Source organism: Notolepis coatsorum (genome assembly GCF_963971535.1).
Source record: "Notolepis coatsorum genome assembly, chromosome: 19".
NCBI classification, from domain to species: Eukaryota; Metazoa; Chordata; class Actinopteri; order Aulopiformes; family Paralepididae; genus Notolepis; species Notolepis coatsorum.
This window is the reverse complement of record NC_140183.1, coordinates 36867462-36879584: the sequence shown is the minus strand read 5'-3', so window position 1 is coordinate 36879584 and position 12123 is coordinate 36867462. Positions and strand designations below refer to the sequence as shown.

General features: G+C 42.4%; 1 protein-coding gene across 1 annotated transcript in view; it reads right to left on the bottom strand.

The window, feature by feature from the left end:
* Positions 1 to 11183, bottom strand: part of tmod4 (tropomodulin 4 (muscle)) — a 43958-nt gene extending 32775 nt beyond the window's left edge. Inside the window, exon 1 of the mRNA XM_084335814.1 lies at positions 11058 to 11183. The gene's annotated coding sequence lies outside the window, so the exon portion shown is untranslated. The remainder of the gene's footprint in view (positions 1 to 11057) is intronic.
* Positions 11184 to 12123: the final 940 nt, after the last annotated feature.

Genomic DNA, 12123 nt, shown 5'->3' with positions numbered 1-12123 from the left:
ATTGTATGTATTGAGCCGTACTGTATTGTACCCATTCTGCAATCTGTTAAATAAAGTTTTCATTCATTCATTCATTCATGGTCGCTGAAACTATCGGGTAATACACCAGAGTTTGAGATTCTATCTGGATGTGTGACGAGAATCCAATCTAGCAGGGACTTGGATCTAGAATCATCTCTAGTAGGCTCACTTATGAGTTGAGTTAAGTTGATATTGCCAAATAGGTTTCGAACATTACTAGATGATCGATCTAGCCAGTTGATGTTAAAGTCACCCAAGATAATAGTTTCATTTGGACGATCTAAAGAGTTAATGGTGGATAATATATCATTTGTAGATTCAGAGGGGGAATCAGGAGGTCTATAAATATTTCCAATGGTTTATTTTCATGAAAAGAAATGTTTATGAAAAGACACTCAAAGTTTATAGGGTTCACATCTTAATGCTCTCTTCTGTAATATAAATAATGGCTTTATGTTACTTTCAATCAATAATCATTTAATTGAGCTGTAATTAACACAACACAAGGATCCAGTGTCCTTCCGTGAAATCACTGGGGGGCATAGTCAAACTCAATTACCTTTCAACAACTGTCAAACTAAATGAATGTGTGTAAAACCGTTTGGAGCTCTGGGATATGTGTACCGTTTGGAGCTCTGGGATATGTGTGGAGATTATAAATAAGCATTGTTTTTTGATGACTCACCTTTAAGTCAAGCATGTAATCAACTTTCTGGGAGGCATGGAGTTTTAGCTCATTCTGTCCAATTCTATTATATTACAAGATACTGCTTCAAAGGGCATGTGTTGGATCACTCCAAATAGTAAATGGACTGCATTTATATCTATCCAAAAAAGATGTGTGCCAATTTATGTCTCACATTCACCCATTCACTCACACACCGATGGCGGAGGCAACCATGCAAGGTGCCCAACCTGCTCATCTGGAGCAGTTAGGTTAAATGTCTTGCTCAAGGACACTTCGAAACGCTGCCAAAACTAGGAACCTTCCGATTACGGGACGAGCGCTCTACCTCCTGAGCCGCTGTCACTCCATCGACACAAAGCATTGTCTTGTGTCTCTCATCTCATTCCTGCTGTGTGTGCTGCATCCCCTGGATCATGTTACACTGTCCGTTTTTTATTGGAGGACACACACACACAACGTGTGACATTGTCTGGAAATAAACACACACACACACACACTTTGTGATAATTCACGTGACACTAGTCTCAAACTTGTGAATGCATTAACACCTTGGTGAGTCTGACCATTGCCTTCTGATAGAGAGGCACAGATATTAGATTCAGTATGAGAGGGTTTTACATGTTTGCTATTTTGCTGCCAGTCAGAATTTTTTTTAAAAAGAAATGAATCAACGAATGAACTCACAGCTGACTATTGACCTCTCCATAGATGAACCCCCCCCCCCTCCTATTGACCTGACATGAATCTGGTCACTTTTGATTTGTTTCTTATTTTCAGTGCATAAATAATAGGCTACCAAATGCAGTCGAACGATCAAAAATGGAGTCAATCAAACAACAAGGACATCAGGCGGTGGAGAAATCCTACTGTATGTGACTCCGCCATTGCTGTGTTTACGTACGTCCCCTGTAAAGATTCCATTGTGCACATTATGTGTGAAAGGACATGTCATAAAGGGTCCTGTGGGTCTGTGCAGGGCTCCGCTGACAGCTCGTCATCGGCACAGCGTCGCTCTCTAATGTGTAAAGCCAATGACACAAACAGCGGCTCAAACTAGAGGAGTGTCAAGGAAGATAGGGGGAGATTAAAGAGAGAGAGTCACTGTGCTAAAAGGCACTTCCACAATCAGAGATGGAAGACTGTGTGGCACAGTCCATTTAAATTCAAATCACTTAACACTTTCCACGCCAGACCTGATGATAGTCGGGTTAACTCGCCGAACGTTCAGCGCCAGACCCGAGAATAGTCGGGTTTTGGTCGTTATTTCTTTTATTAGCTATTTCCATTCATTATCCATCCAGAGAGCCTGGTGTTATCATTGGGAATGGGTCTGAGATCGCAAAAGTCCAATACCGCCGCCTGGTGGGTTGCGGCCGGTATTCCACATCCTTTGAAACTCTATGTATTTGGGTGTGTGTCGATTATATAGGTCCGGGCGGGTTTTTCCTAGTCGGGCATGGTGAGCGGTTATAACGCATGGATTGATATGAATCAAACACTCCCGATTCATGTTCTTTGGTGGATTATGGTGGCAACACGATCGACATCAATACTTGGAAGTTGGAATGGCGATCAGATAATTGGAATATTCTTTTTGGGGTACATCCTAGTCAAGGTAAGGGCTATGGTATCAATATTGTGTTGATCCAATAATTCCTTCATTGCGATCGGAGGGTATGTGTGTAATGTACTGTGTAACGTATTCCGTTGGTGACGATCAAAGCATAAAAAAACGACCCCCCCCCCCCTCCCCCTTTCATGCATTCATGATGAAACATAATACAGATAATATAGATGCGATTTCAAAATAGTAGCGTGTACAGGCGAGAAATTACAAAGTTTTTAGTGAATTGCATGTATTGCTGCATAGCGTAGTTTTCTGGGATTAGACAGGATTATTCTAAAACTATAGTCATATTCACCATGGTATAAAAACGGGAATGTATGGATTACCTTTTTTTTAATATTGAACGATAGATAGGTGATATCAAATGGGCAATATTATTATATCCATAGCTATAATATATAATATAGTTTTAGCCCTGCAAACACCGCCATGTATTCCTATACTTTAAAGCGCTGGCCTTTCAACAGTAACAGTAAACAGCGCCCTCTGGTGCTGAATGAGTTAAATGGATTATTAAATTTGTTTTAATATTGGTAAAAAGAAAAAACGAGGTCTGCACACTCTTAATTCTTACTTCAGTCACTCTTGCTATCACAGTGTAAACAACGACTACCCACTATCTCCCTGTCTGTGACACCACAAACTATCTCCCTGTCTGTGACACCACAAACTATCTCCCTGTCTGTGACACCACAAACTATCTCCCTGTCTGTGACACCACAAACTATCTCCCTGTCTGTGACACCACAAAGTATCTCCCTGTTTGTGACACCACAAACTATCTCCCTGTCTGTGACACCACAAACTACCTCCCAGTCCTCCTTGTCTGTGACACCACAAACTATCTCCCTGTCTGTGACACCACAAACTACCTCCCAGTCCTCCCTGTCTGTGACACCACAAACTATATCCCTGTCTGTGACACCACAAACTATCCCCCTGTCTGTGACACCACAAACTACCTCCCTGTCTGTGACACCACAAACTATCTCCCTGTCTGTGACACCACAAACTATCTCCCTGTCTGTGACACCACAAACTATCTCCCTGTCTGTGACACCACAAACTATCTCCCTGTCTGTGACACCACAAACTATCTCCCTGTCTGTGACACCACAAACTATCTCCCTGTCTGTGACACCACAAACTCAGAGTAGCTTTTGAAATGACCGGGGGACTGTATCCCAGACGTATAGCCCCCTGTTCTGACTACATGGAGGCGTTTGAGCCTACTGTTTATACATTGACTATGGCTGGTTTACTACATCCCAAGGGAGAGTGCAGATCCAGACAACTGTACACCGCTGGCCTATCAAATTAGAGACCAACCCCTGGTGATCATGTAAATTTTAGATCTAATCTTAAGAAGAAGCACAGACATTGACATGGTAACACATAGGCAACTAGAAAGGTGCGGCAGGTGGTAATTTGCACACAGAGCAAACAAACACACCTACAATATTTAGCAAAAGAATGCATTAATCCAGACACCATCTATTACCATTAATTATGATTACCGGTAGCCAAACACACTCACACAACATACACAGAGATCTGTCTGCGAGAAGAAGAAAAACTAGCCTACCAAGGACAGCTGACAGACAGTAGCCTACACATTAGGCATTATATGTATAGCAACGACATTAAGTTCACTGTGGCATGTCCTTGTTGTAAACAGCTCAAAAAGCTGTAAAATCTCTGAGCGAACCTGTGTATATCTCCCTCTTGCATTCAAAAGATGTAACTTCATACTGAATATGTATTTCAATGGACAATGATGGAAATCAAATACTTTCGGTCATTAACCGATCTGAAAAATATTCCTTGGCCTAATGTGACATTTCATCCAAATTGGTACTGTAGTTTGTGAGATTTGCTGCAGACAGATAGAATCACTCACAGACAGAAAGACGCACACTTCCGTCTGGTGGAGATAATTACCAAATACAGTATATCTCAAAGTTAGCTCATTTGTATAGACAAAGGTCTAATGAGAAATCCATAATGGACTAAATTGTCCCACAGGAGCCAAATATAATCATATTAAACTACATTTTACACTACAATCATTTAGCTGATGATTTTATCCAAAGCGACTTACAAGTTCTGTACAACAAGTCAGAGGGAGGGGTGCACCTCTGGCAGCTCAGGATAACTGGTATTGTTTGTCTAGCAGTGCCGAACGTGAGTACTGTACTTCACTCTGAGTGCATAGTATAGAAATAGTAGCATAGTAGGTTGTAGGATAGTCTTAGTGTCATAGTAGTGTAGACATAGCCTAATAGTAAAAGTAATAAATAGTAGTAAATAAAATAGTGCTGTCAATCGATTAAAATATTTAATCTGATTAATCGCATGATTGACCATAGTTAACTCGCGATTAATCGCAAATCGCATTTTTTTATTTTAATCTTTTTGTATCTACCTTAAACGGATATTTTTCAAGTTTCAAGTTGTAATACTCTTATCAACATGAGTCAACAAATGCTTGCTTTATGCAGCCATTTAACACAAAAGGATGACCCTCATGCATTGCAAATTTGCATCAAATTCAAAACAGAGTGATGCACAAAATAACTTAAAAGAAAATAATAATTTAAAACAATGAATAAAGTGTGCATGAAATTATAGGGGAAAGAAAACGTTAGGAACTTGTTACATTCACCCACACAAGGGCTGAGTAATCACACACACACACTCTCCCAACTCTCCTTCTCTCTTGCCCCTTCCTCATCTCTCTCACCCCCCCCCCCTCTCTCTATATCTCTCACACACAGACACACACTTCAGAAACAATGAGAGCATCAATAATATACCTGAGTGAAGTCTAGTAAAAATTTCAAAAATGTAAATCTTAAAAGTTAATCGTGAGTTAAAAGAAATAGTGGTGTTAATAGAATCTGGCGTTAATACCGCGTTAACTTTGACAGCCTTAAAAATAATACATATAAATGTGATTATAAAACTATCCCACAGATAGGTAAGTGGCATAGTAGACTGTTGCCAAGAGACAAATGGCATCTTTGAAATGTCCCATATTCTGGGAAGCATCAGGCAGGACGTGACACAGATTGGACTTCGGTGAGTCCGCACCTGTCCATAGAACTCACTGTGTGTTTCTGTGGGAAGTTCTGGGAACCAAAACAAAACTGGGAGCAGAGGACCCACGCGGCTGTCACCTGCCGCAGTACCAGCTGGCGCGCAACATTTCTTTGCAGTAGACATTCCAACCATCTCCTGAGTAGCCGGCTATGTGATTCTCTGGGTATTGATAGTCCACTACATATGGCATGACATGCCTACCCACATCAACCCTTACGAAGAAATTATCATGGTATTTCCATAAAGGTATTGTGGTATTTCCATAAAAGTATCATGGTATTTCCATAAAGGTATTGTGGTATTTCCATAAAAGTATCATGGTATTTCCGTAGTTTCTGGTAGTGACCGCAAAATGATATAAATACCATGATACTACATATTCTTGTGTAGGCTTTGAATTAAAAAAGTTTATATTTAAGAATATAATTTTTTATGTTCTGTCAACATATTTTGGCTAAATATGCCTCGTTTTATAATTGTGTATTGATAACATAGTGCTGTAATACAATTTTCTAATAAATATGCATGATCAAGTTCAACAACGTGTGCTTTTATTTTGATATTCCTTAATTCCACGTTGAAATTACGCAATACATTAAGTGTGGGGTCGCCAAAAGAAATCCTAAATAAAATGGGGCTGAGGTATAAAAAAGTTTGAGAACCCCTGGTCTAGTCAATCAGGTCAATGGAACAGATCATAATCAGGGCCTTTGATTAGGAAGCAACAATGCTGCCGAGCTGTGTTTTACTGTTTTCCTTTGTGGAATGATCATAATTTGTCATAGAATGATCATAATTTGTTGTTGGGCTCCTTTGTGTAGCAGTAGCACACAGTGCAAGCACGCTGTGAGGATGCGTAGTGTTTTTAAACCACACATAGTATTTGAAGATTTCTGTATACACTGCACAATTCACCCCATTTGAGTATGGCTGTATGCTGCTTCACCTAAAGGCGAGTATAACACACTAAAGGCCTGTATACACGACCAGTACAACACACTAAAGACCAGTATAACACACTAAATTAATTTTTATTTAACCTTTATTTAACCAGGAAAAAGTCTCATTGAGATTAAAAATCTCTTTTACAAGAGCGTCCTGGCCAAGATAGGCAGCAGCTTTACAATTTCACATGTACAGACGAAAACAATAAAAAAAAGAAAAAGAAACATATCTAAACAAGGGCAATTCACAGAACCATTTAAAGTCAGTCAAAACTTCTGCAGCCAGATGTGCTGGATTCCATATAGCTTAGAAGGGTTTTAAAAGCAACCAGTGAGACCAGCTCATGCAAGTTCAGGTGGTTTTGTAGCTGACTCCAGGTGGAGGGAGCTGCATATCTGAACGCCCTTTTTCCCAGTTCAGTACGGACCCGAGGGACAGTTAGTAAAAATAAGCCCTGGGAACGAAGACCATAACTGCCCATACTTTTTTGGAGAATGTACATCTGTAGGTAAGTTAGCAGCAGTCCAAGGATAGCCTTATAAATAAGGATATGCCAATGGTTGAGTATGCGGGTGGACAGGGCAGACCATCCCACCCGAGAATACAAAGTACAGTAAGGACTTTAAAATTTGTGATGAATCTCAGAGCTCCATGGTAGACAGAATCCAGTGAGTGTAGGCATTTCGAGGATGCATGCATGTACATAACCATAGTCCAGCACAGACATAAAAGTGGCAGCAACCAGCCTCTTTTTAGCCTTGAAGGAGAAACAAGCCTTGTTCCTAAAATAAAAACCCAGTTTCAACTTCAGCTTTTTAGCTAGTTGCTTCTTCTCTTCTGGCGTGTGTCTTTAGACCTGCAGCTCCATTGAGGCAAGCCAGGCCAGCGGTTCGTCGTCCAGTTCCATCAGACCGTGTTCTCCATAAGGTGGCCGGTGTTTGGGGCAACTAGTAATGATTATATGTTCCACAGTCTGTGCAGGGGCTCCACACTCGCATGAGGCACTGTCCTTGAGACCCCACCTCTTCATTGAGGCGCCGTAGCGTCCGACGCCGGTCCTTAGGCGGTTGAGGGTTGTCCACTGCTTCCGGGGCAAGTCCTGACCAGGGACGTCCAGAGGGTCATTGATGTAGAGGTGCAGCCTGGATGGTTCTGCTGACCTCCACTGGTCCCTCCATCTCGTCCTGAACCAGGAGGCCTTGGAAGTGTCAGATGGTGTTGTGTGGAGTAGCCTGTTGTAGGCTTGCATGGAAAGGGGGGCTGTGACTTTAGGCGCACACGTCGTGGTGTCTCTGTGGTGGTATTGTGAAGGAGGTGGGATGCACTGATCTGTGCCTTGCGGGAAAGGGCCAGTGTGGCTGCTTCTCGTCTGATGGTAGCTGGGGCAATACCAGCGAGTACGGGCAGTTGGTTTACCGGTGTGGCTTGTAGGCAACCAGAGACTGTCCGCAGGACACTGTTGAGAACAACATCCAGCTTCTTCACGTGGGTGCTACGGCACCAGACCAGTATAACACACTAAAGACCAGTATAACACACTAAAGGCCAGTATAACACACTAAAGACCAGTACAACACACTAAAGGCCAGTATAACACACTAAAAACCAGTATAACACACTAAAGATCAGTACAACACACTAAAGGCCAGTACAACACACTAAAGGCCAGTATAACACACTAAAGGCCAGTACAACACACTAAAGGCCAGTATAACACATTAGAGGCCAGTATAACACACTAAAGGCCAGTACAACACACTAAAGGCCAGTATAACACACTAAAGGCCAGTATAACACACTAAAGGCCAGTACAACACACTAAAAGCCAGTATAACACACTAAAGGCCAATATAACACACTAAAGGCCAGTACAACACACTAAAAGCGAGTGTAACACATTAGAGGCCAGTACAAAACACTAACGACCAGTACAACACATTAGATCCAGGTTCATGGGGCAAGTCAGTCATCTGAAAACGTATATCTGGTTAAGTCAGCAGTGTGGGAGCTGGTGAACTGCTGAGGGGGGGTGATTGTACTGCAACCCCACCATTCTGTATTAAGCCAGTGGTAATTACAGTGATAGGTGAGTATACTATGTCATTTGAAAGAGGCACATGTACCTGCGTATACCCCCGCCCGACTACATTTCTTCATGTGGTACTCCATTGAACTCCAAACTAGGAATAAACCATCTGCACACTTTTTTGGGGTTAGGGTTTCATATATTGTGTTGGAAAGATGATTAAATAAAGAGTGCTGAGACGACTGCATGAGTCACTCCTCTGCCACTGACAGGTCAGAAGATTTCACACTATTTGCGGGTCGCCTCCTCCAGGTCTTACCGCCCAAGTGTAAAATTCCGAATCAGCCCCCAAGCTTAATTTTAGCTTCACAAGTCAGCTACTTCCAAGCGGTGTAAATCTTCCCCGGCTTGGGTTGCACCTTCCCCCTGCGTTCGTCTACCATTTTAAAGACCAAGTACAACCTGTCTGAGCATATTGGCTACTGCTCACCGCGGCTATGTTGTTCTCCATGGAGAAGAGAGCAAAATATTCAAGCCTTAATTATGGTGCATTAATGACTGATTAGTTGATGTGGAGTAGTTAACTATACACGTAGTTCAATTACTAGTTTAACTACATTTTGCAGTAGTTTGGTGGTAGTTTAACTACATTCAAACCTCTGTAGCTTATTCAGTAGTTAACTACTGGGTGTCATGTAATTTAGGTAGTTAATTACAAACTACATATTTCTCTAGAAATTTGTATCTCTGGCATTTTACTGATTACACCTCAAACCCTGCCCCCTCTCCCTTCCTTATAGCACACTCTGAGGCTGTTCAAGTAAGGTTTTGCTGCCCTGGTCCCTAAATCAAACATACCCACACTTTACTCTGCATCAGTTCAGTTGCTCCATGTCTCAGAACTTCACAGGCCTCCTTGCTATGGTGAGGCAAATATATTTGTCAAGTTTGGAGTATTGAACGTTTGGCCTGATGGTGGTGCTAGAGGAAAGGTGATGGGGTTACCGAAATTAATAAAAGTCTTCCTCTTGGGGTCATGCATGTGCACTGCAAATTTGAAAATATTCGTATGGAGATACACTAATGTGAAAATGTAATGTTTGGCCTGATGGTGGCGCTAGAGAAAAGGACATGGGGTCACCAGAATCAATAGGCTTCTTCCTCTAGTGGCCATGAATATGCACATTTTAACAGATTCGAATGAAAGCTATTCAAGATACACTAATTCGAATTGTTTAAGTTTGGACTGATGGTAATGCTAGAAGATAGGTCCATGGGGTCACGGAAATCAATACGGTTAATCCCTACAATGTGAATCGCAAATTAGAAAGGTTTAGAATTAAAGCTTGAGGTATTGAACATGAAAACTCTGCAGCGGTTGGGTTCAATCCATAATATCCCTGACACTATCATATAACTACAGCTTTAATATCCCTGACACTATCATCTGGGGATATATCTACAGCTTTAGAGTAGTTTACCGAACACTGATTATTAGTGGTGGTTAATGATATTCATGAAATGCACAAAATAATTATAATGGTTTCTTATCATAGCCATTTTGCAGTTGCCACACAACATACGGGTGACTCAAACACACACACACACACACACACACACACACACACACACACACACACACACAAAACTAAATAAATACAAATGGGAATGATTTCCAATGAACATAAGTGCAGACTAGCACAATAACTCCACATCCAAAGCCAGAGCAAGTACATCCATAGCCCCTTCCGGCCTTCCGTGACTGCGATGTGCAAGCCAGGGGCTGGCTTTTTAATTAATTAATTAATTTTAATTGCATATTAAAAAGCCAGCCCCTGGCTTGCACATCGCAGTCACGGAAGGTTACTAGTACATCCACTTGTCCTTCTCCTCAACCCCGGCAGAACCAACCCCTGGACTGGAGCCCAAAAGATGGCTTAACACGGCTATTCAAATGTCAGGCACTCTTGGGTCCCCCCACCCAAGAGTGCCTGACATTTGAATAGCCGTGTTAAGTAGTGGGGAGGGAGACTCACAATCACACTTTCCTAATTCTACAGACCCCTGAGACAACATAACAAAAGTCTCTGTGACATATTAATTGCAAAGCAATGGCCAACTGTGAGGTGACTTAACGCCTCTCCACATACCAGCTAAATAGCTGTATTTGCGTGGTAACATTGTGTGCTCAGGCTATCCCCCCTGTAGGATCTTCCATTGGGAAAAGCCCCCTCCACTGTCAAGCCATGGCCAGAATAATCACACCAAATGCCATGACATGTACCAAGAGAGAGGCACCCAACTTCTTGCATGCAAATGTACAACTTCCACACACCATGAAATCAACGTGGGATCACGCCGATTTGAAAGGATTTGCACAAAAGTTACTTGTTAGAGAATAATTCACCCACTTCCCATTCATCCAACTTCCCCATGGCTCACACACACACACACCACTCGACTCACACTCTCCCTCACACGGACACAAACCCACGGGCTCACACGCTCGCAGAGACTCATCAATTCGGGGAAACATAGTCCCCCAAGAGCAGACAATCAAGAGCGAGAGCGATTGAAGAGTAGGTCAAACCCCCCATGCCGGCGGTGTCCCCCCAAATTGAACGAGCGACAAGCAGCCTCCCACCTACCTTCACAGAGGCGCAGTGCTGGAGCCCCTCGGCAAGGAACCTGCAGTTGGAACCAGAGTTCTTTCTCTTTTTTCTATCCCCCTCCTACCGGTTTGCTCTCTCTCTCTCTCTCTCTCTCTCTCTCTCTCTCTCTCTCTCTCTCTCTCTCTCTCTCTCTCTCTCTCTCTCTCTCTCTCTCTCTCTCTCTCTCTCTCTCTCTCTCTCTCTCTCTCTCTCTCTCTCTCTCTCTCTCTCTCTCTCTCTCTCTCTCTCTCTCTCTCTCTCTCTCTCTCTCTCTCTCTCTCTCCTCTTCTCCCCCTCCCCCTGGTGTACCACTGCCAGCCTTCAGTGTTGCTGTGCTGAGACAGTGATATACTGCCAGCACTTTGAAGGGGTCAGCATTTTATTATTTTGGTTTTGCCAGAGTGACCGTGAATTGCAGAGTGTTGGAGGGGGGGGGGGGGGGGTAGCACATGGTTCCATTATGCTTGTAACTATCACTCACGTTAATAAACACCGGGGACCATTCTGAGATATAGGCAGCAGTGACATCTAGTGGTTTTGAACTGTATGCTCATGAATGCTGATAATACCAATTAGGAACATGATTGATTGATTGATTGATTGATTGATTGATTGATTGATTGATTGATTGAAAATGTTATTAACAGATTGCAGAATGGGTACAGTACAGTACAGCTCAATACATACAATTGTTAAGGGGATGCAGACCAGAGAAAGACTTTCGTCTTGTTTACATCAGGGTCCCCCATTTTCAATTCATCATAACATATATGACATGATACACGACATACAGATAGACAGTACTGCTACATCTATACATTTATGACATATCAGATTTGCAAATACAGTACTGTTTGTGATACAAAAAGAGTCCAGAAAAGAGAGTATATACATTTGACGTAGAAACTGTACATTGGAGGGTAGGTGGGGGGGGGGGACTGTACATTGGAGGTGGTTGGGTGGGTGGGGTGGGGGGGACGACACTGTACAACTGTACAAGCAAAACTGTACATTGGAATATTGACAAAACCATACTTGGTCATTTACTGTACATTGGGTTGGG